This window comes from Accipiter gentilis, chromosome 11, assembly GCF_929443795.1.
Source record: "Accipiter gentilis chromosome 11, bAccGen1.1, whole genome shotgun sequence".
Lineage (NCBI taxonomy): Eukaryota > Metazoa > Chordata > Aves > Accipitriformes > Accipitridae > Astur > Astur gentilis.
This window is the reverse complement of record NC_064890.1, coordinates 29,511,545-29,537,595: the sequence shown is the minus strand read 5'-3', so window position 1 is coordinate 29,537,595 and position 26,051 is coordinate 29,511,545. Positions and strand designations below refer to the sequence as shown.

Here is a 26,051-nt window from a genome sequence, read left to right as displayed (position 1 = left end):
CAGCATTTAGTAGCAGCATATGGTTTTTCTCTACTAGCACAGTGACACAGAAGTCACTGTCCGGAACTTAGGGGACACTCTTCCTAGGAGTGCTGCTTCCTAGGAACAAGGCCTCTTTGAGTGCATCACTCATCAGTTACAGATGAGGAAGAGGACATCAGTGAGTGTGCTTTTGGGGTCATCTAATTTACAGGAATAAAATAGATCCCATTGTGTAAGTGACTGCACAATGGAAGATAGGGAACCATGAGTGTAACACACGTGGTTATTGAACTGGACATAGCTACAACACGGGTCCTGGAAAACCCTGAAAATGAACCCTACCAGTGCTTCTTCGCCTCCTCCTCTCAGCTTGCTCTAACCATTTGTAGTTGTTAGTGCCTTTTGGCCTCCAGGAAGCCAGTTATTTCTATCTAGCTTTTCTGTTTTTCGTAAAAAAAAAAAAAAAAAAAAAAAAAAAAAAAAAAAAAAAAATTAACCTTTTGCATGCTTGAAACTTTTTATGCATTATACTGCAGTGATACAAGAAACTTTTCAGCATATGGGTGGGCAGCCCAAAGTTGGGTTTGAGGTCCAAGCCAGTCTAGACCTACCAAGAACTTTAGCATTTCTGATGTCCTGTAGCTCAGTTATATGTTTTGTAAGAAATCACGCTTTTTTAATTTGTTTTGAACATGTGTCCGGTAGCCTGGCTTGTTAATTGTTATGCTGGAATGTTGGCCTCCTCCATGCTCTTCCCATGTTTTGGACTTTTTTCCATATCTCTTTTCCAGCCTGTAGCATCATAGTCTACATACCTATTGCCTGTACAGAAGCCATCTGTGCTTTTGACTATTCTGGTTTTTCTCTGAATCTTCTACAGGTCTACAGTAACTTTTTTGGCTAGGGAGGGAAAGGGAGAAAGAGCTATGTACTAGGTTCTAAGTACTGTTGCATTGCCAGCGAATTTAAACAGTTGCATGATGATCTTTTTATTTATACACCGCCCCCCCCCCACCCCACCCCCCCGCATTTCTTAGGACTTTGTGTTGGTCAGCTTGACTGCTGCTGAAAGTTGGGCTGAGATTTTCGCCTGACAATAATTTATCATTGCAAATGCTCATTTTTAAGTTGTTCAAAACCCATCATTGCACAGTTAGCATTGTTTCTTCTCTGTAGACATCATTGTGCATTTCTTCTCTTTCTTCTCTGTAAATATTACTTGCTATTTATCGCTTCATGTTCAGTATTACATTTTCTTTCTGCAGTTCTTCAGTCTACCCTCATCTTTACTACCTGTGGTTTGGAGTTAGAGACGATGTTGTTATATCATGGCTCATCCCCTTCCCAGACAATTTTTGAATATGCTGAACAGCACTGGCCTTCTCACAGATAGGTGCTTTGAGTCTCCATTGCTGATCTCCTTCTGAGAAATTCTGCAAACTGACATTTATTCTTGTTCTTAATATCCTCCCTTTTAATTATTTTAAGCAGTGCAAGGACTTTTTTGTTTTCTCCCATGCAATTTAGTTTCTTTGAGAGACTTTGGGTAAGAAAGCTTATGAAATGATTTTTTGGAAATTTGTGACTTAGAAGTGGATCTCTTGTCCATGTTCTCAAGGACTTCTCCAAAAAACTGTTATCGTCTGAGATGTGGCTTTCATTTCCATAGTGGAATGTTGACTCCTTCCCAACATGCCATATATATTGACATATACATTCTTTATTGTAGTCTATACCAAGTTGCTTAGTGTGAACTCCATGTGTACTGATCTGTAGCTTTCTGGATCTTCTCTAGATTTTTTTAGGATTGATTCCATGTTTACTCCCTTCCTTTGATACTAGAACAATTTGAAGCGGGCATTTGTCCATTTTTATAAGTTTAACTATTTCATACTCATGTTCCTTTAGAGCTGTTGATGGGATGCACTCCAGTGAAATAATCTCTTAAGAGCTCAGTTTGTCTTTTTGGTCTCATCTTCTCTAATAGCACTTAAGTTTAAGACAGATCCTCTCATGTATCTCTCTAAGGAGGGTGTCTGGCCTAGTAACTTCTCCAATCTCCTCTACCGTGGATGCAAACCCAATTTTTTGTGGCGTCTTCTCTCTGCCAGCCGAGGGCTGACGCTCCTAGGTGGCTGGATGTGAGAGGCTCCTCACTAGGCCTGATCCTGACCCCCAGCCTTGGCCCATCCCCACTGAGGTGCCTGATACCGTGGGCTGCGGCTGTCCCCGGCCTGCCACGCTCCCTGGCCGAGTGCAGCCAGGTCCTGCCCTGCCCACGGACAGCCCCCACCACTTCTGGCCCCCAGCCCACAGGGAGCTGCTTGTCCATACAGCTCTCTGACACCCTACTATGTATTTGTTTAAGCCTCCCAGAAATGACAATGCTTTCTGTTTTCCTCACTTGGACACAACTTGAAGCTTTTAGAAGGATTCCTTTTTCTTATTAATAACCTTCTTCATCCTGTTTGGTCATGACAGCTCCCTTCTATGATTTTCTCAGTCTTTTTTGATAGGCTGTATGCATTTCTTCTGAGCTTGCAAAAGTTTTCTTTAATCAGTCTCCATGCCACCTGTAAAGATGTGACTCTTGTAGCTGTCCCTTTTTTTCTTCCTTGTAACAAGCTTACGCATTTTTATTCAGTGACCCTCTTTGAAATAGTGGTAGGGTTTTTTTTGGCTTTTGTTGCCCCTTAAAGGACATAGATTCCGATCTACATCAAAGCAGTTTTTGTCTGTGGCTAGAAATTTACTTTGGGTCATACACCAATGTGATGTGTGCTTGTACAAGACAGGGAGAAATATCTAATGGCCCTAATATTTATCTGCCATACTTATAGGGACATTTTTCAATGTTATGAAGGTGCTCTGTTTCTTAGGTGTCTTTAGGGATTGGTTCAGAACATGGGTTATATTTATATCCTCTCTCTTTCCCAGTGTTGTCTTCCTTGGCCATTGCTGAAGGGTAGTCTCTGAGTTGTTTAACATGAATGGACTGTTAACTTCCAGATGGATCTGATGATCAAGAGCAGTCATTCTCTAATTTTTATGATAAAATCCTGAATCTTTGAGCTTGCCCAGTAACCTGAAGTGGTCCATATGAAAATGCAGCACAGCTGAAGACTTGGTTGTGCATTTGTGTCTGTCCACAGTTCGATGTAGCTCTGTGTAGGGAGCCAAGGAGTGGATGACAGAGATGTGTGAGCAGCATCCTCTAGAGCAGCCTCTTACTCGGGTCACCGGGCAGGGTCTCTGAGAAGAAATACGCCATCAAGGACATAAAACTCTCTTCTTCTTTACAAAAGACACAATAAATGAAGTCATGCCAAGTGTTGGTTTTAGGGTAGGGACCTCTGCAAGGATCCAGTTGTTTTGGACATTTATTTTGCCACAATTACCTGTAGCTAACCATGTTGGTCGTATCAGTATTGAACCAACCTCATAAGCAGGGCAAGCAGTCTTTGAGGTGCCCAAACTGAGGATGTGGTAAGGCCGTGGAAGCCCTGTGCTGATAAGCGAGTAACCTGCTGTTCAGCCAAAGTGGGAAACACCTACTTAGCAGATGCTGTGAACAGTCAGCTAATGGAGATGACAGTAACTGGTGAGGCAATTGCCTGTCTTTATTTTCATGGTGGCTATTTTGGCAAGAGATTGTAGTTGCCCAAGTAGGTTATCTTAGAACCTTGTTTGTTTGGTTTTGGTGGTTGTTTTTTCCCTCTTCCATTTTTTCCACAGTTTTGGTGTATTTATCTTCTCCTCCCCCCCCCCCCCCCTTCTTTTGGTCTTTAGAAGCTTAAGGGGTGTGCGTGTCATGTTTTCTGGTAGTTTGTGGATTTTTTTTTTGTGTATTTTGATTGATTTAGTGGGTTCTGCGTTGTTTGGAGGGTGGAGTTTAACTTCCCCCCCCCCCCCCCCCGGAAGTTGTTTGTGTGGCTGTTTTTAATTTTTTGTTGTTGTTTTTGTTGGGTTTTCAATTTATTTTGGTGGGATTTTTGTGGGTGGGGAAGAAACAGGAGGAGTTAGGGCTCCGCATGCAGATGCAGAACTATGGCATCATTGGAATAAACTGCCAACTGGCAGAACAGCTTGAATGGTGGGAGTTCAGTGATGGACGGATGCAAACTCTACAGAAGAGTCAGGCAGAAAAGAGGCGGAAGAGAAACCAGGTTGTGGAATCGCGTTTTTTGAAAGTTTTGAATATGCATTTGGCTGATGTCCGAAGTGACCCAGTCTAAATTCAGGTGCTGCTTTACGCAGTTTGGACTAGACAACCTCCTAGTGTGAGTGACTGAGTCTGTGATAAGGTGCATGCATCATGGCAGAAGGGTCAGGTGCTCTTTGATGTTATGCATTACTGATTTATAAATCTGTACATATGTGTCCTTAAAGAGCAAACTAGATATGTAAGACAACCCAGGATGATCACCATATATGTGCTCTTATGAGGGGATACTTTTTAAACTTGTTACTTCTACATTCTCATCTGAGAGTATTCCTGAATCCCTTCTAATCATGTCCTGTGAGAAAATGGGAGAAACAAATTGTAGTTCTGGAAATAATTCACAGAAGTGCGGTGCCATTGTGTTTGTGGTATTGTAAATCAAACTATTTAGGAATAGGTAATAGCTTTCATTTTTGTTCTTCTCGCCCAATTACTGTAGGCTGCTGCAGTTTATTATAATAAGAAAATTTAACAACAAGTGGAAAGTGGTTCTTCTCTGAGCTAACTTACAATAAATTAAATGTTTTCAGAAGACAGACAGACATGCCTGAAGATAAAGTAAGGCATGATATCTGTGCATGTTGGATAAATTGTTCAGAAATCTCCATGAATATGATATTGGTATCGTGCATACTTATAAGATTAGTGTCAACACAGGTTATCTATCATGTAAGGGCAAGTCAAGCAAGTTAGACCTGCCTCAGGGGTGGTTTAGTCTGTATACCCAACTATTCAGACAATGCTGCTGTGGAGGTTTCAGAAGAGAAGACTGAGGACGGGAGATTTTTCCTTTGCTCCAGGCTTCCTGTTTATTTGTACTGTCTCCATTTTCTCCAGTGTGCCTTGATAAGTACAGGTAATCAGTGTCCTATTAATCTTTAGGATAAATAAGACCTAAATGGACACCCCCCCCAGTCCCTCTCTTCCCCAGTCCCTCCCACCCAAGAGGAGTTATATGTAACCTGTACATCAGTTACACAGTGAATGGGATATATCAGAAGTAGATTATATATTTAGTCCATGTCATCATTTTTCTTCTGTCACTGGCCAATTTCCAAAGCATTAAATACTAAATTGTTAATGCTTTTCTGTAAATTTTTTTTTCCTTGACCTGTTTCTTTGCATGGTTGCATGTTGTCTTGATTAATTGAGTACAGATATTTTGATTAGCAAATTCCATGTTGTGAAAATTCAAGCTTAATTTTAATGGCATAGAATATAACGTGAAATTTTGTAATGTACATAGCATTTGTTAAAAATTTTGGAAAATACATAGTTGGGGAAGGTTGACAGCTCAAGAAGCATTCAGGAATTTATTATTTTCTTTGTACTGGGTAAAAAAATGGTGGCTTCTCCTACCACCAGAGTACTTCTGTTTGTACTCACTGATAATGTAATAAAATCCAGCCCTCATTCGTCTAAGTAGTAATGTAGAGTAGCATGTAAAAATTGGCTAATGAGATCACAGTAGTATGAAGGGCTTTCATAGGTTCATTTAACTTTGGAATGATTATAAAACATAACTACTAATTTATTTTGCATGTTCTTGTTAATTATAACGGCATTCAGTAGTGCTCATCTGGTTATGAGCTTCTGAGTATTTCTCTGTCACAGAAATTTTCTAACTCAGTACTTGGATTTGGGAAGAAAAGGAGGTGTTTTTTTTTCTATTTGCAGTTCTGTAATTTGCATAATATTCTTTAAAAATGCATATTCTTTGTAGTGTAAATTAATGTCATTTAAGTTGGAAGTAGTTTAAATATAACTAAAAATACATAGTCTGACTATTAAGTAACTTTATACTTTTTTTATTTCATACTTCTAGAAGATATACATTATCGTTTAGGTGTAAATTATGTATTTTCAAATAAAATTCAGGATGTCCCGTTGACATAGTGCAATTTAAGACTTGCTCAGAAGGCCTATTAGAAATTACGACTTCTTTTTGTATTTAATTGCATGGGAGGCCTATACGATGGAAGGGTGGAAGATGGATACCAGTGAATGCGTGTGCCTTTAAAATAATACTCAGTCTCTTTAGCTAGTAATTCTTGCTTTACTGAAACCAGTTGTGTCTCTGGCCCAATGTATCTGATTCAAAACAAGAATATCTAAAGATACCTTATACTGGTGACCCTCAACCATGTTCTAACATACTCCTGAATGCTTTGGTGAGTAGTGCTTCATTGGAATATTTTATACAAATACCCACTTAAAGCAGTAGTGCACAGTTTGAAACATTTTTACTATAGAAAAAATGTGAACAAGTAGGTCTTATGTGAAATAGAGACACATCAGGATGGCTGTTGATCTATGAAATAGTAGAATGGCTTAAGAGCTGTAGTGCACTTTGGTGGGGTTCTTTACATTTTAAAAAATACTAAAGGCCAGTAACAAGACAAGATAATGAATGAGAGCAACTAGTCTCAAATCAAAATGTTGTCATAGAGGCAGCGTTCAAACATATAACAGTTAAACTTACCCTAATGATTTGTGATCCAAATGTAAAATGAGCTAAGAGATGAATGCAACAAATAAATGAGTTAAAGGCAATGGTTTGCAGCACATGGACATTGTATTTGTTTATTTAAGTCAAGTTTCAAAGGAATGTCTTCATCTAGGAATGAATTTGGCTTTCATTTTGAATTAAATTATTTTTATATTCTAGTGATTTCTGAAACAGCTGTGACAATTCACATAAATAAGAGCCCAATTCTGTTAGTTTTGCTCATAATGAATAATGCTTTATTATGTAAGAAGTCTAGTGCAGCATAACATATGACAAATGCTACCTAAACTGCATAACATTGTCAGTGTTGAAAATGCATCTGTCACCTACCTAGCTTCTGTGCTAGGTGGATGATCAAAATTGTTACGTACTTCATCATTTGGAGAAAAATTTCATTAGAATTCCTCTAAATCTACATCTTAATGAGCATCTACATATCAAATTAATTCAGTTGTTGACCAATGCACTTTTCCTTTCTTAGATATTTCAGAAGTTTGTGGTATTTGCTTGTTTGACTCAAATTTTAGGGACCTGAATGGGAAGTCAAAGATGAGTGGCATGCAGGTAACTTTCAATTCAGTTGTATTCTTCTGTTCATATGATGAGAGTAAACTGCCTGAGTAAACAGTACTACAGTGAGCTGCCAGAATTGCTTGAACTTTCATCTGCATGCATGCAACTGTATTTAAAAAAAAATAAATTCTGTCAGGATGCTTTCAAGGCTTTGGTTGGCAAGTTCTGTGAATTTGATTGTAAACTTTTAAGGTTCAGATGGAATTCAGATGGGATTGTTAGATAGTGAAGAACAGAAAAAATATCTCTGTAAGCAGTGTCAGCCTGGGATAGGTAAACAATGACATTAAAGATCTATGGACTATGGTTCAAGGGGTGGAACATGCTGGCTTAGTTGGAAGGAAGGTAGAGAAATGTTATTGTTAAACTAGAATAACTGGAATGATTCAGGTCCGGGTTTTAGGATGCAAATAAAAATCAAAACAAATCCATGTTTATAACAAAAGTAATATTGTTTTTAAGAGGAAGCTGCCTTCATCAGTTAAACCAGACTGGAATGTATTGTAAATGAAACATAGGTCAAAGGATAAGTTTCTAAAGGTGAAGATTTGTACCAGTAAAAAGAAAGTTGATAGGTAAGGCCTGCCACCTGTCTGTGACACGCATGTCATATCTACTGTATGCAATCCTGCCCACTTTAAATATTCCTTAATGACTTCTGAAAAATTGTAGAAATCTTGATCATTCAAAAAGACCAAAGATAAAATTTTAATAATCAAGACTAATGAGTGTGATTGGTTTTGTATTAAGAATAATTACAATAAAATGTCGTCAAAAATTTCTTCTAAGAAGGCTGTATCCCACCAAAATAGGTCATGTTTTGAAAAAAGATTTCATATATCATAACTATCTTGGCTTTCTTTCTGAGCTGAAGCAAAATGTGATGTTTAATACTATCCAAGCTAAGAAAAATAGTTGAAATTTTTATGGCATAAAAGAATATAGGAAAAAAGATAAATACAGAATATTGATGTTTGAGGCTTACATATTAACATCCGTCAACAAACAACACATATTGTTGAAGAAATAACCATAAGGTGTATTTTTGTCTGGACTTCAGGTGCACAAGAAACATCAAAGTTTTAGAGGCATAGCTACAGCTGCAGTCTTTTAATGGGAAATAGGAGAGGTGAATGCTTCTCTCTTAATTGGTTGGACATTTCCATTCTGGATCCAGGGTGACCACATGACCATTAAGCAAAGTTTCATTGACACGTTTTACTTTCCAACAACTTTTAAGAATTGCCACCCACCTTCACCTCCACATATTTGCCTTAGGATCCTTACCTGTTTTCAACATTTTCTTCTTTTTTTTCTCTTTGTATTAAGAGCTCATAAGATTCCCTTCTCATTTCCCAGTGCTGTCCTACTGTGCAGGGGTTTCATGTGGTGTTTATTCCTCCAGCCTGTCATTCTTTGCTCTTCCTTCTTAACTTGCTCTACTACAGAGGCTGCCAGGTAGCTTTCCGTTTTCTAGGAACTTCGACCTTCCCAGCAGGTTTTGTTGCACTCTACAAACAAAGGAAGAAGTTAGAACTGCATCTCTTTTAAATGTCCAAACATCTTGTAACAAAGTGTGTATTAATAATGCCAGTTGGAACACAGATTATTTTTTTTTAAACTGTGGGAAATCAGTCTTTTCTTTATAAGATTCTACATTCATTTTACTCTTCAGTCTGCTTCTGTCTGACCTTGTCAGCAAGGGAGAATTGCCAACAGGCACCATTGACAGGCTGGTACGATCAACTTAAGAAGTAGCAGAGTTTCAGGCATTATGGCTATGTCTGTATTAGTAAATTAAACAATGCTTGGAAGTATTTCCAGGTCTCTGCCAGACTTTTGGTCTTTGGAAATTAACATTGTTCCAGAAAATTCCCAGACATTTATTCGACCACCTCTGTTCAACAGTTTGCATGCAGCTTCTCTGTTTTGGAGTATATGTGAGTATACTAGCCTAGGTGTAGGATTATCTGTGCCAGTTGATTTCAGCAAAGAGAAATGTGCTGAGGCATAGATGTAATTTATATATATTTTCTATGGACCTGCATGGTCTTTATTTCTTCTGCCTTGTCCAACCTTTTCCCTTCAATGCAGTCTTGCAGTCTCAGCTTCAAAGCTGTTTTTTTTCTTTTTACTTGTCCTTTTGTCCTTCCCAAAATGCATATAGATTTAAATTTCATTGGCATGCTGTCTTTCAGCTTCTGTTCCTTCCTTCAGATGACCCTGTGAACTTATTGGTAGCGATACTACGTGCAGTTTGCTGTCTGGAACAAACTACTTCAGGGAAGCATCCCTCTTGTTTGCCCTTAGGTAGTTTAGTCTTATTTTTTTTATTCTATTTTTATTATTAGACTTTGAGTGATGCTTCTCTGTCTACTGCAAGGCAGAAACTTGATGAACAATTAGATTTCTTTGTGGACTACATATAAGCTGACTACTTCTTAAGAGAATCTTTCTCTTTCAATTTGCGCATTCTTTCAACCAAAATTTTTGTCAAAATAGAAAAATTAAAAATTATAACTCCTTCCTTTTTCTTTCAGAATACCTATGAATCAGCTTATGCACATCCAGAACTACTTAGAGGGTGTGATAAAGCCAAATGCTATTTTGTTTTCGTTAAATGATGTCTAAATAGCTGTAAGTGTTTCTCTTTGTCTTCTCAGGATGGTGGTACTGGAATTGATTTTGGACATCACTTCAGTTCAATTTTGAAGTTAAAAGGTCTTTTTGAGGCTTAGAAGCAGCAGGTGAGTACAGGTCAAGCATCACAAATCTTTGAGTATTACTTTTTGCAACTTTCTTTTGTTCTGGAATTGCTGTTCTTGCTTACCAGTCCATATTCAAATAGCTGATCTCTGCTTCTTCTGATTCACTGAGATGTATGGCTGCTTGCATTATGACTAGATAGCAGAGAGTATTTAAGTCATGTAGGCTTTCCCTACATGCTTTTTTTTAGCACCTGCCACAAAAATAAGTGAAAACATGGTTCTCTCACCAAGGTCTCTGGAACTCTAGAGTTAAGTTTGTATAGATTCATTACATCATCTGCATTACGAGTATGATAATTAAGCTAATTTGGTTAGAAAATTATTTTAGACTGTATTTGTACCCATGTTTTTTTATAATAAGTTAAATTTTTAAAAGACAAGATTAAATAGTAATTAATCCCTGAGTTTGGATGTTCCTAGTTTCCTGAAACACTGATGAGCTCTATTCCACTGGTAACCAGGAATATTCCATGATTTCAAGAACCACGAGTTCAAATCTTGTTTGAACTGCTTTGTGTGTTAATAGCCTGAACCTGCCTGTGAAGAAACACTGTTAGTGAGTGGTAGTACCACCCTGGGACTTGGCATGCCTGCACTGAATACCTTGCTTTACTCCATACCTTCACAGCTATCTTGGGTGAATCATGTACAACTGGGTGTCAGGTTTTTTACCTTAGATCTGGAAAAGGACGTTCTGATGGAATTAGTGGAAGATGAGAGATTAGCAAGGCACTCGCATCTATTTCAGATTTTTCATACTTGAAGCAAAGAATCAATCTACCTGTTGTGTTGCAATTGTTCATGTTTTGCTTTTCCGATAGCGGTAGGAAACTTCTTGAGAATATTTCCAGAATTTTTCAAATGAAAATTTTAGGCAATGTTTTAATGTATGAATTGCAAAATATCCTCAACAAGTGCCTGTTACTAAATCTTACATATGCAGATTTCAACAGGGTACAACAAACTAACTCACCATAATGGAAACCAGGCCCAATTGCTTCTATGTATACCAGTGTTTCTGAAGTAAATATGTATTGTTTCTCTGTATGCCATGTGCAGTAACTTCTAAGGTATTATGAAATATTCAGATATATCTATATAATCCATAATATTGATATATCCTTCTTCACAAATTGATGGCTCAGAAGGGCAAGAAAAAGAAGTAGTTCTAGAGGAGTTAATGATGGTGAGAGTAATTAGTGCTGAAACTTTGCTTATAACAAATTTTCTAAAGTTTCACCCTCTGGGAGGAAGCACAGACCTTTTTAACCTACCTCAGAGCAGTGCAAAACAAGACCGTCCTGGTGTGTGTTTCACTATGACTGTCAACCCACTGCGTAGTAAGACAGGAAAATTCCTTTCTTCCGATTTAACTTCACCTTTTTCCAAGGACTTGAGGCACTGGCCTGAAGGCTACAGTATGAATATGGTGAAATCATACAAAGAAGCAAAGATAGAATACTAAGCTTTAGCAGTGTTGTAAATCAAAGGTTATACAGCACTATATATGGAAATTGTAGATGTTACTGGCATGGCATAGAAATTTGTGTATGGCTGTATGTTAATATGTAGTAATGTATTTGTAAATCACTGGTTTTTCTTATATTACCTAATGGAGAAAACAGTAAAAAAGGTCAGATGCTTTGCTTTCTAGGTAGCAGTGGAAATATGACTGGATTTCTATCATATGTTTGTACATACGTCTGAACAGCATAACTCGTCTGTAGTTATACTAGATAGTTTCTTCATAGGCAATGTTAGTATTTTGGAGAACTGTTTGGTTTGATATAGAAACTGTGTAGTAATTGAAATCTGGTGAGCCAGCAAGAGACTTTTTTTTTTTTTTAAAGGATATTTTTTTCTGGAAATTTACTATGTTCTGTACCAAATAATGTGAGAAATGCAGTCATACTGACTTGTGCATCTATAATAGTTTGGCAGTATCATTTTATTGAATTCCAGTATGTCTGGAACTTAAGGCATATGGACGAAAGTAACTGTTATTCTGTTTCCTCCATTATTTTCTTCTATAACTTTAAGTTAAATACAATCTATAAAAACGCTTTCTGTAAAGCAAGCCAAAATCTCTTTGGCCTTTTTAGCACCGGACTCTATTTCTTGCAGTATGTGAAAGTGGAGAGGGAATGTTTTTGTAGTCCATGAGGAAATAGTAGTAAATTCTGAATGCTAGTTCTTCAGTATGTCATTTCGAGTTGATAGTTTTTTATGGCAGGACACGGTGTCTTTGCACTGGTTGAAAACTGGGATTCAGTCATAAAAGTAGTGATAGAAATACATTAAAAAAAATGCATTCATGAGTACGTTTTTAATTAACAGAGAGAAAAATTCTGTTTGCTTTCTGTCCTGTCTTTCAATAGACCACTTAACTGTTCAGGAGTAAGTTCTACAAAACTGAGTTAGAGTTGGAAAACTGAAACCAAGATAAAAATCCATATTGGAAAATTGCAAAAGCAGAGAAAAAATGTTCCATTTTTTGGACGAATGGCTTATATGGACATTTTTGGGGACTACTAGTGGTACAGATTTTCTGAGTTAATTAGGCTTTGGAAAAAAAACTAAGGAAGTTTTCTAAAAATGAATATTTTCTGCGTTGGTGAACTGAATTGTAGTTGTGGTATTAATTATTGTTACATTGATCTAGCGTTTCTGTCCTGTATTGGCAATTTGTGGAAGAGGAGACACTGTGCTCATTCCTGTTTCTTCGTGGTACTACAGGACTTTAAACAGCACAACTCATGTACGTGTATATGTATGCTTTTTGTATACCTACCAAATATTCAGTCTCTCTATATATGTTTTGCATAGGGCAAACATAATCAATTGTTAGATTAGTACAAAAGTACATCTTGTATAATTATCTTGCAGCTGAACTGTAACTCTCTCAAGAGTTATGTAAGGACTCATTGCTGGTGATCGTATTGATGACTGACATGTGAAACAGTTGATGTACAAGTCATTCCATCAGCTGGATAATGGATTGGCATTAACTTTGTCCCTGAAGAAGGCTAACCCATCCACACGTCTGGTCAGAAGGCAGATAAGTTTTGATACTGCTGTAGGTGAATGGGAGGAGGATATATAGCATAATGCTGAAAGGAAAAGATGGTATCTGCTTTCCAAGAAGTAATTGGATGGGGATTGATGGGCTTTGTCTTCAATCTGGTTTCCACCAGGAAGAGTCTGAAACATAAACAGTACTTTACATTTTAATGGAATTGTATTAGAACAGAGACACTGTTTATTGTAGAATTTTGAATTATCTTTCCAGGGTGATTGTGAATAGCTGTAAATTACTGATTTGGGGGAACCTGAAGGCAACTTTTGTCAAAAAGTAGTTTACATTGATAGAATTGAATTTGTGGCCTGCAACTATGAGGTACTAAATTTTTGCTATGATTATACAAGGTACCTAACTGTGGATTTAAACTGGCCAGCTTTTCAATTCAACTGAACATTAAGTACAGTCTTAATGGTCTGATTTGCTGGGAAGAGCACTATTACAATAATCTGCTTTTTACAGCCCATATCAAATATGAACTGGCATCACTTATTACAAACTTTGTGCTTTGGGAGATATTTTCGTGGCATCAAGGAGTGATGCCTCACATTTGTTGGAATTAGTCCTTGATGAGACCGTTTTCAGAAATGAGTTATTGCTCAAATACACTGATTTTTTTTTTGTGGTTTCTAGCATAGAAATTTTTAAGGAAAAGCTAGTTGAAATCTGATGGTTTTTCAAATAATTGTATGAAATGAGGAGAGTTGGTGTGCATCTTAATAATTTTATGATTGTTTTTTCTATGTGACATGAATAAGAGAGGTGAGAACTCTTAATTTTTTAACTGAAGTGAATACAAGTTTCTGAAGGTGGCCTGCTTGAGAACAGAGGACCGTTACTGTAGTTGTCATGTAAAATAAAGTTGGAGTCTGAAGCTCCTTTTTAGCTGTCAGCTTTATTAAGGAGCTACTGGTGTGTTGAACTAGGCACACGCATTATATAAGCAGTGTATGGTAGTGTCTAGGGAGAATTTTCTCTCTCTTCGCTGCTGCTTTATTAGGTCTCGCTCACTCATTCACTGTTGCCCTGTCTTACTCCAGCTTTCCGGCTGCAGCTCACAGCACAGTAGGTCTAATGTAGATTGACGCCTTTGCCAGAGGACTGATTGAAACTTGTGTCTCATAGTTGCTAATGCTCACTCAACCATTTTATTGAAGATAAAGTAAATAAAATAGATTGCCATATGAGAATTCTCTGAAATCAAATGGAATAATTTGACAGGTTTAAGCCCATGAAAAAGCCAAAGCATTGAAACAGATGGGAATACTTTTTATGCACAATATACCAGGAAAAGGTGTCTGCTGGCTTGATGTTAAACTGTTAATGGCTTTTACCAAAACTATAATTGTTGTAAATATTATCATCATTTCCAATGGAATTTCCATTGGTGTTTAAATTGTTACTTCTCTCAGACAGAGGGATTTTTTTTTAAATTTAAGAGTAATGGATATACTGATTTTATTTTCTTAATGCTTCTGATTCTTTAAGAGACTGTTGATGGATAACCAGTCTCTTAAAGTTTAATTTTTAAAAAATAGGGATTAGCTGAGGGTGAGTTTATTATTTGAGAAAATAATTCTGTGAAATAATGCAAAATAGATTGTTACTTTAATAGGTTTTTAATAATCACTAAGTGACATAATTTTGAATATTACAAGTAAAGTTACTAAAATAAGCCCTGAGATTTCTAATAGTATGTGTGATACAGTACACGAAAAATAGGAACTGCTAAAGCTGTTGTGACAAACTGCTTAGAATAATTGTCAACAAACCCCAAATATTCTTCACAACATTTTTATTTTATAAAGAATTGCTGTAGATGAGCAGTGTAGTATGTCTGTGTTATTTTTGGAAATAAGATAGTATGTAATAATAAGTGAGTTAAGATGCAACAGATAACATATACCTCTTATTCTTTTATCTGGATAAGAATGAATATTGGTCTTTTTAGTCACACTAGGGGTTCCTTCTTACTAGTTGGACCACTTCTTTAAGATAGCAAGACACCTGTGTTTTAGTTCAGTACAATAAATTATGTCAAACTCAGAGTTAATAAAGGAAATACAAAACAAATTAAAAATGTATGAACAAAGTTTGCAGATGCAGCCTCAGTTTTCCACCTTGAAAACAGTCAATGAAATAACAAATATATTAATTTTGGTATTTTCTTTATGTTTAAACAAAGTCTGATTTTTTTTTTTTGGTGTTAGATATCAATTATATTTTAAAGTCAAGAGATTTATTATAACAGATTGTGCCGTTGGTACTTAATGATGGGATGCTTGTGAGATTTTACGAATATTGGGTTTGAAATAAATTATGAATAAGCTATTTGAAAATGACTTGCAGGACTGAGTTGACAGACTGGAAAAACACAGTAAGGATGGATTTCCGGATTAACTGTTTGCCAGAATACACAGCTAGTTGTGCTGATGTGTGCAGTGGCAGGGGCGGTGCTGGTCAAAATCATATTTCCAATATGATTGTGAATAAATCTAAGAAAAGTCAGTGGTATTCTCAGTTTTTCCCATCCTGGTCGTATTTTTAAGAGGGAAAATTACTCTATTGTGCTTATAATGCAGAGCACTGGCACCAGCTGTGCTCTGGAGAGGTCTTTTCTCTTTTCTGTTGTTGCCATGCTGATGAATGTGTGTGTCTGGCCAAATTCTTAATGCTCTCACAGCAGTTCCAGACTTAAAATTTCAACACTTAAAAAGCAAAATTTAGTGACTGTGATGCCAGCAAGATAGGGCTTCCTATCCTCCTGAAGGAAGTCTCTTCTCATTCATTCTATGGTGCTCTTTCTGTTCATGCAATAGTATAAAAGGGTCATCAAAAGCTTTGTCTTTCTGTGGGAGGGACTAGAGGTAGACACAACTCTGCCTCAAATCCCTGTTTTAACCCTTTCATTTTCCTTTCCTGCTTTCTATGAAACGTAGTTCTTAGAGTTGTCTTTCGGAGGAGGCAACAAAGAACATTAGTTTAATTAGATTTTAATTATACACATAGAATTGCCTTGGTTTTTTCCCTCGTAGAAGATCCAAGACAGAATCACTGCTCATGTCTGTGTTGTGAAGTCTTTTCTATCTCTCATAGTTTTTTCTAGTTAAATTGGAAAGCCATTAAGTATTACCACAGTTTTTGGAAGAAAATGCTGAGACCTGTGAGTGCTCCGACATAGACTGATTTAGACAGAATAAAAGCTAATTTTATCAAGAGCAATAGAAACCTCAACAGCAGTTTACTTTGGATTTCTGTAAAACCTAAGGAAACCAAATGTGGTTTCCTGTATTTCTCAGAACAACTTATTTGTGCTGTTTTTTTCAGCATTGTCTCTTACTTGACCATATCTGAAGTAATTCTGAAAGGCTGATTTTCATGTTATTGTTTCCTGTGTTTTCCAGTAACACAGTAAAAGAAATTATCTGTATTTTTGGGATGCTTTTGAAGTTACCTTATCCAGAAATCATTCCATGATAAATGTGATGAACTAGCTATTTAAACCCCTTATTTAAAAAAAAAATAATAAATGAAGGCAATAAAGCAAGCCATTCCATACAAGTAACTGCATATGGAAAAAACAACAACAGATCTAATTCCTGAAAAGAAATGGGATCTCTGAAATGGAATAGATGTTTATTTGATTGCTTTGAGAGTTAACCTCCCTAAAAAGCTGATTTTAAATGAGTTTTGTATTTGTAAGTGGTGCTTGTTAGCTGTCTTGGGGAGTGATTTCTTTTCTTCTCTGGAAAATGCATTATGGGATCTAGCAAAGAAAGAGGTAATGGTTTTTTTTTTATGTGGGCACTGTCATCTAGGAACTGGACAAAAATCCCTGTCCCTTAGGAACTGGGCCTCAGAATTTTTAATGTAGTCTGTAAAACAGCTATTTAGTGGTAATTGTTGTCAGTCACAGACTACAGGAGATAGGTTTTTACTGGTGATTTGATGGGGAAAACTGTGCTTAACTGCATCAGATTTTACAGAATTGAAATGTTCATAGTTTAATTTTTGAAGGAACTTTTACTGTTTTTTTTTTTTTTTCCTGAGCTTGAGTCTTCTAGAGAAGCAAAATAGGTCACATTTCGGTTCATATGGTGGTTCTGGTCCTAAATCCAAACATATGTGTATAGATTCAAGTACCTATATAAAGATTCAGTAAATTATGACAGATACAGTAAAGATTTTGCAAAAGAAAATAGCGGGTATGTAATTGTAGACTGCAAAGTTACAACTGTTTGCTATAGTGTAAACAATATATAGTGGCTTCTCAAGAATAAGGGGTTGGACATGGTATGCTAGCATGCACAAAATTGAAATTTAATTCTAGAATCTATATACTGCAGTTAAGTATAGTTTTATAGATAACTATACTAACAGGAAATGTGCTGTAATTTTAATTCAGTGTTGTTATACTTGAAGGAGAAACTGAATTAAATTCTGCTTTAAATCTACATATAGATGTTTCTGTGCTTCTGTAATTGAATTTGCAGCCTAATATAATTGTGTATTATTTTGGTGACGTTTACTAAACATTTCAAATTAGAGCAGTTGGGTAGTGTGATATGACAAAAGCATGCGACCTCATGTCTTAAATGTTTTGCAACTAATTTGAAACTAGTATTTATTATCTGAATGGTGATACTGGAATCAAGTTGGTGAATATTTAGCTTTCTTCCTTTCAAGATGGAAACTTTGTTACATGGGCACTTGCCATTAGTTTTTACTTGGCTTTCTGTTTGCTGTAAGATATGTTTTCATGACATAATACAAATCCAGTTCTTCATTTCCATCACTTATTAAAGAATTAAAACAATAACATACAAAATGTCACTCAACCCAGTCAAAGGCTTTTACTTTAGTTTTAGGTAGGTGTACTTTTTCTCAAACTTGAGTTACTAGTCATTTAAAAAAATAAGTTCAGGATTTTGTAATCTTTGCATCATCACCCTATCAGAACTTCTAAACTGGAATTTTGCCTCAGACCAGTTTCTCTCTCCTGGTTGACTAAATGAATGACAGCATTATTTTTTATTTTATTTTTATTTTTACAAATAAGGCTGATATGGTGAACTGAATTACTGAAATGAATGGAAGAATATTTAAAGGTTTCTCTTATGACAGAATCATTTTGCATTTTCCTTTTTGAACAGTAGTGTTATAAGTAATGTGGAAGGTAAGCATGCCCATTTGTAAATCTTTCTTCACTGTAGAAGTATTAGACTCATCATTACCAATAATCCTTTTTAATAACTAAAGCACATAATTATTTAATGAACAGGTGCTGCAGTTCTAAGTATCTTTGCCCTCTCTCAGAAATTCCTTATTGCCCCTACACAAGAACTTGTGTTTGCTTGCTTTCTTCTTCTTTCTCTTCTTCAACCTGTCACTTTCAAAAAGAAAAATGGAAATGAATATGGAAAGGGTCCCCAGCTGATGCAGTGGAAAATCGTAACAGTTTAAACTATGCTACTTGGCTTTGCAGGAAGGTTACTTAGTGCTCCTATGGTTGTTCCGCCAGCCCATGAGAGGCAGCAGGCAGCTCTGGCATTGGGAAGGTAACAGACAGTGGGGGGAAGGAGGGAGAGGGTAGGAGCATCCTTAACTGCTGCAGCTGTTTGCTAAGTGAGCATATGTTGAAGCCCTTGAGCCTCCATAGAACATCTTTTCACAGGTCAGTGCTTAAATCACATACATAATACTCTTCTAAAATAAGTTTAATCTGAGCACCTGTTTATTTGCTTTTCTAAGGGAAGCGGTTTTGTTGTGGAAGTCCTGCAGTTACTTTCCATTATGAAAGATAATGAAATACTCTAATTGGTTACAGGAAAGTGACATTTTTTCCCTAAAATTTTGCATGTTGAACTTTTAGAAAAATGAGTACTTGCTCTTTCTCTGTCCTCTTGAAGATTTGCTGAATGCTGTACTTCTGGACTATATGAGAAATGGAGATCTGAGGAAGTATTAATGTTACTGCAATCTTATCATTTATATTATTTTAATTTTGCAATTCAGAAATATTTTTAGTTCATGGTATTTTAAATTTGTTTGATTTATTAGGCCTGAAAAAGCTATATATTGGATTGATTGAATGTATTTGATAGGACAGTGTTTTGAAGTTATTACATTATGAACTTGAATACCCTGTCCAATACTTAAAAGATCCCAGAAGATAGAACATGTGATTTAATTACCTCTTTTTCATTTTGCGAACTTGACCTCTGTTCCCAGCCTCAAGACAAAGAAAGACAGAGTACTGTGAGCAACTGGCAGTTGATATTAAGGAGGTATCTCCCACATCTCTCTCATGTCCCATAGTAGCAGCCAGTTGTCAGCATGGGTGCAGGACTCCCCCCCCCCCCCCCCAATTCTGTCCTTTGGCGAGCAAATTCATCTGCTGCCTTACTTCTTTAGATGCCTTGTAAAAGTCCTTTATCTTTCTTTCAGCTTCTACCCCAGAAACCTCTCTTTTCTGGGTTAGCTCTAGCTGTGCAGAAACACCTGGGGCAACACAGGGATACTGGCCTCGGTAGACTAAGAATGGGTTTTGAGAGTGGCCAGTTTGCTCTTCTGCAGGACAGAACTGCAGTATATGTATAGACTGTAACTGGTTGTGTTGTTTAGTTCTTTCTGATTTTGATTGCGTGTTTGTGTGATTGTATGTTTGTAAAAGTTGACTGAATCTGTCCCAGTTTGTCTTTGAGAAAGAAGTTGGATGTTTTCTTCACAAGCTAATAAAGGTTTCTTCGTTTTCTAGGAAAATAACTAGAGGAAAATCCTAAGACATTCTTTAATATTTGGAATCTGAGTCTATTTGGGCAGTGACGGCTGATGATAGTTTGCATGAAGGTAGAAGAATTTATTCTTTCTGACAATGAAGGCTTTGATTCATGACAACCCATAAGATTATGCTGAGGTCATGTGGGACTAGATATTGTCTTTTCTAGGAACTTCATGTTTGAGAGAAGTGTTGGAGAGAAACTTTTAGCCATTGAGGCAAGCGATTTTCACAGTATTGTCAGTCTGTATTAAAAACCATCTTTGCTGCATCTTTTGATTGCCTTTGCAGCTGCCAAATTTACAGGCAAAATACAAAACTGTTCATGAAATTACAGTTGTGACTTCTTTATTAAATATTTTGGATTTGTTTCTAGTGTCAAAAGTTTAGGTTATTATTATATGTTAATAGATAAAATGTCCAAATTAATGTGTAAGGTGACAAACACTGATAGTGTCTTAAAACTGTTGAAATGTCCTGTACTCATCCTCTAATAAAAAATCAGATTCTAGAACTATACAGAAAGTTATCAAGGAGGTTTATTTTAATTTCTTGGTGCTCTGGCATATTTTAGATTTGCTCTATGTGCTGTTCATTTCCCTTAATCCAATAACATGGCTAGTTATTTGCACTATACTGGTGAGTGGCTACTTCTCTGAAAGCTTAACAGTTAAGAATATAATAGGACTGTAGGATGAAAGAACAATTTCTCTGTGTATTCAAACTGTGTAATAATACAGGAATGAAAAGTATGTTGTTTAATTATTTGGTTTTGCCATGTAGTATTATAGTTACTGTTAAATATGACTTTTGTATTGCTAATATAAGAAAAGAATTAAAAACAACAGAAGAAATAGGTTTGATCTCATTTGACCTTTCTGACGTTCAGTCAGTTAAAAGGTTTGTAAGACGTTTAATTACCAAATGGTATGATCATTATTCATCTCATCATTTGATATATAACGTCAAGTGAATTGCCTCCCTGGAGTGCACTGTTTCACAGATCAATAGATTTAGTAAGAGCTTGAAGGAGAGCTTTATACATTCATAGCAAAGAAGGAAAAGTATATCCTCCTTGTAAAATGGCTTATGTACTTATTCTGTGAGCTTTACAGAGCTATTGTTTTATTTACGTCTCAGGAATACAAAATCCTGTAACATAAAGGCATTTGTTAAAATATTTTAAACTTCTTTATTGAAATAAAAAATATATTGCTTCTATCTTACTCTATGTAATAAAGTAGCTTTAAAAGTCTGTCCTGAACAGCTTCATTCAAACCTATTAAAATAATTATACTTATTACACCAGATTTTTTGCTTTGACAAAACAAACATGGTATGACAAAAGGCTGTCTAAATACACTACATGATTTCTTATGCTATTCACATCTTGTTTTTCTGCATTTTTAAATAGGTGTGTTTAGTTTTAACTGATTTGGGTTGTTTTTTGTTTGTTTTTTTTTCTTCATTCATTGTGTTAAGAATATTTATGCACAGTTCAAAAGAAAAAGATAAAGCTTGTCCCTAATTGGGTAATTTAATACCTGTGCATTTATAAAAAAAAGTTCTTATGATTTTTTAAATTAATTGCATAAAGGATAATTACATATAGGATACTTCATGTTTAGTTAGGCTTTTCCGGTTGTATTATATTACCATCATATAACACCAGCTATTTGAGCATGCCTGTCTGATCTCTTACCCTTGATAGAAGGGTTTTCCGAATGACTGAAAGAGACTTCTAGAAGAGTTCAGGCACTAGTATTTGTTGTTCTTTTTTTCCTGAAAATTTTACCTCTCTTTTTTTACGTCTTTGTTCTCTTGAATTACTAGCTTTCTGCTTAAAAAGTAAGAAAATAAACACATTTCTTCTTTAACTCTTTTATTAATGAGAGTAAGTTTTTTAGCTTAAATTTATGCCTCGTTGTTGGTCCTTGCATCAGTCAGGCACCAAGGAAACTGTAGTTCAGCTAAGCATATCCTCCTGGCTGTGGGACAGAAGCAACATTTACTTGAAAATTCTACTTCCTTATTCATCTGTCACTTATAACCCATCATCTACTCAAAGATTAATTTGAATTGTGAACAATATCTAAGCTTCCTTAATCCCTTGCTCTTGTCCTTTTTCTTGAGCTGCTGTACTGTGACGGAAAGGCCATAATTCTGAAGCTTCTTATTCCTTAGGCCTACCTAAAGTAACTCCCATTGGGAGCTGATTGATGTTTTAGCAAGGAAGTTCTTACCTATTTTTGAGAACAACCTGGAAAAATTGTCAGGAGGCTTTCATAGTCTTAGATGTTCACTGTGTGGAATTCTTGTAAATGTAAAATCTAATTTGTCTGGGCTCTTTGCACCAGCATTGTTCAAGGTCAGATGAAGTTGTGTGAAGTACAGGAAGTGTTTCTGAGATTTCATTCCTTTCTTTGTGCTTGCAGCATTTTTCACCGAATTAGCAAATCAAATAATACCAATGTCATTAATAATTAAGATAGCTGGGAAATATACCATATTCTTCTTTTTACTTACTTTGTGAATGACCCCTGCTGCCACTCTTGCTTTACCACTTTCTTGAGGTTTTTTTTTCAGGAAAAATACTAATTTAGTAGTTTCTTCTCTGCTAACGATGCAAATACTGCCTATTCAGACTGTGTCAGTAAGGGGCTATTTAAAAAGAATTTAAAAAGAAATGAAGGAAATCTGCAGGTGTTTCTGCTGAACTTGAATATCCGAAGACCTTTTTGTCAAAGGGAACACTTTAGCATGATTAGAATAATTAATGTTGGAATTCTGTAGAAGCATCAGTTGTTTTGATGATACATTCATCTATGGCTTGACTTGACAAAATTTGAGCCATCAGGACTCAATCTAGAAATACATACATTTAATTTTAAGACTATGAATAGATCTTTGGCTGAATTGTGACATATACTTAGCATCTTTTAGGACTGTATATATCAATATTCATCTCTTCCAAGATGTTCGTAAAGTTAGAGCAGTATTCAGTTACTGGGATTTGTGTTTATTTGCCTATACAATTACTGTTTAGCAATAAACAGTTTAATGTAATATGTATTTGAAGTGCAAAATCCATTTTAGATGTAAAATAACAAGTATTTAATTTTGGCATCATCTCTGTCATCACTTGGTAGGTGCTGGAGATGTTAGGGTAAAGGGTTGATCAGTGACAAAGTACAGCAGCACCCTTAAATACTGTGTTCTGGGCCCCACAATTTAAGGATGTTGTGAAGGTCTTTGGGTCCAGAGAAGGGCAACCAAGCTGGTGAAAGGGCTGGAAGGCATGTCCTATGAGGAGCGGCTAAGGATTTGGGGCCTGTCTAGTTTGGAGAAAAGGAGGCTGAGGGGCGACCTCGTTGCTCTCTACAGCTCCCTGAGGAGGGGACATGGAGAGGGAGGTGCTGGTCTCTCCTTCCTGATGTCCAGTGGCAGGACACATGGGAATGGTTCAAAGCTGCGGCAGGGGAGGTTTAGACTGGGCATTAGGAAGCATTTCTTTACTGAAAGGGTGGTCAAACACTGGAACAGGCTTCCTAGAGAGGTGGTCGATGCCCCAAGCCTGTTGATGTTGTAAGAGGCGTTTGGACAATGCCCTTAACAACGTGCTTTAGCTTTTGGTCGGCCCCGAAGTGGTCAGGCAGTTGGACTAGCTGATCGCTGTAGGTCCCTTCCAACTGAAATAGTCTATCCTATCCTAATCTAGTCAAGAAAACTGTGGCAGCAGTCACAATAACATGCTTTCATAGTACTTTTATGAAGAGATTGCATGGATATGAGTAAGGGAAATGAGCTCTTTCTTTTTAGACTGTATTCCTGAAAGGTTCTGCAGCAAGAGACAGAAGGTTACAAGGTTCCTAAAGCACCACCCTCTTTGTCCCGCCACATCCTAGTAACAGGGAAGCAAAGGCAGGAGCAAAAGGCAGCGGCACTTATGCTCTGGGTCCATCCTGTCCCCTTCTAGATACTGGAACTCAAAAGGCCTTGTAGACATTTCCTAGGGGCAAGAATAGTGTGATTTGTAATATTAAGTTTGGTCCTGTTACGAACTAAAAGAATCAATAAAGAATACATTAAAAAGGTCAACTTTTGGCAGACATAGTATCCAGAAACCTCTGTGAAATATAATTTCAGGTTTTTCTCTATGATGCCATTCTGAGCTGAGAAGCAGAGTTCAGGAAACTACATGTATTTATTTAGGCAAATTGCAGCATCACCATCATTATTCTGGAGTATTACACATGGATACCTATGTTTTGTAGCTGTTTGAAGCACCAAGTAACGGAGTTTGCAATGTGTGATTTGCATATGTTGTGGTTTAAGCCCAGCCAGCAACAAGGCACCGCGAGGCTGCCTGCTCACTCCTCCCCGCCATGGGACGGGGAGGAGAAAATACAATGAAAAGCTCGTGGGTCGAGACAAGGACAGGAAGGGTTCACTCACCAGTTATGGTCACAGGCAAAAACCAGACTCAATCTGGGAAAAAAACCAAAATAAATTTGCTACCAGTCAAATCAAAACAGGATAATGAGAAGTAAACCCAAATCTTAAAACACCTTCCCCCCACTCCTCCCTCCTTCCCAGGCTCAACTTCACTCCCGAATTGTCTACATCTTCGCCCACCAGTGGTGCAGGGGGACAGGGAATGGGGGTTGGGGTCAGTTCATCACCCGTTGTCTCTGCTGCTCTTTCCTCCTCAGGGGCAGGACTCCTCACTCTTCCCCTGCTCCAGCATGGAGTCCTTCCCATGGGAGACAGTTCCCCCTGAACTTCTCCAATGTGAGTCCTTCCCGTGGGCTGCAGTCCTTCAGGAATAGACTGCTCCAGCGCGGGCTTTCCCATGGTGTCACGGCCTTCTTTGCGGGCATCTGCCTGCTCCGGTGTGGGGTCCTCCAGGTGGGCGTCTGCTCCCCTCCATGGCCTGGGGGGGGACAGCCTGCTGTCTCACCATGGGCTGCAGGGGCATCCCCTCCTCTGGTGCACCTCCTCCCCCTCCTCCTTCACTGACCTCAGTATCTGCAGAGGCGTTCCTCTCATGTTCCAATCTCTTCCCCCACTCTTGGTTCCTCTTCTTAAATCTCTTCTCCCAGAGGCCCTACCACAGTCACTGATTGGGTCGGCCCCAGCCAGCAGTGGGTACAACTTGGAGCCAGGGAAGCTTCTAGCAGTTTCTCACAGGAGCTGGCCCTGCAGCCCCTCCCCTGCTATGAAAACCCCACTGCACAAACCCAATATAGCATAATTGGAGGCAAGGACAATGAAGGTCCCTGCATAACAAAACATTTAGAACCCCGTTCTTTTGCATTTCAAGGAGAAAATCTTGAGACCTAAAATTCTTGAACAAGTTCTTTCAGACATAAAGCTCAGGACAGGTAGAGTAAAATCATTACATTTTGTATCTAGAAACATCAAAACTCCCATAAAAAGTGAGTTAATGTAGCTAACATTATACAAAAAGGGTAGCTGTACACTTTCAAAACTCATGAATTAAGAAGTCTTGATTGTTTCCCCTTCAAAACATTCATGTGCTGACTATGGCATTGACAGCCACAGATAATATGTACCACAATAATAGATGTAGGTGAAGCTTGCAGAGTAAGTAAAGTTTGTAATTAAGTCTGCTCAGTTTTTGCTTTTGTGGAAGAAAGGATAAGAGACCTGGAACCATTGACCAAATTGTATCCACATTGAATAGCTTGTTCATCCTTTGTTTTGTTCTTGGGTTATAAACTGCTTTTGGAAATGCCATAGCTATAGATCTGTGACTTTCCCTTTAATTTTCACTTTGTCACACCTGGAAACTGCCGTCTTAAGTACATGTGTTCTACAGGTATGGTGAAGATGTTATATATTGTATCTGTCCCTCCTTTTTTGCAAATGTTTGTGTGCTGGTATCTAAAAGGAAATTTACTACAGAAAGTATTTATTAAAAAGTTAATTTATTTTTAATAATCTGTTAAACTTCAAAGCATTTGCTTATTGAAAAAGCTCTGGAAGCATCTCAGCTTAGCTGGAAGTGCAGTGTATGGAAACTCTTAGCATGATGGGACTAAAGTATAAGCAAGATTTTATGTGGATTCTCGTAATATTCTTTCCAACCAAACCAACAAACAATGCCCTCTCAAAAA

The 26,051-nt window shown here is 37.1% G+C and overlaps 1 protein-coding gene across 3 annotated transcripts in view; it reads left to right on the top strand.

Annotated features, from left to right (window-relative positions):
- The window catches only part of FOXP2 (forkhead box P2), a 436,438-nt gene that overhangs the window by 124,735 nt on the left and 285,652 nt on the right, over positions 1 to 26,051 (top strand). For all 3 annotated transcript variants that reach the window (XM_049814074.1, XM_049814075.1, XM_049814073.1), the window contains one exon: positions 9,950 to 10,033. The gene's annotated coding sequence lies outside the window, so the exon portion shown is untranslated. The remainder of the gene's footprint in view (positions 1 to 9,949; positions 10,034 to 26,051) is intronic.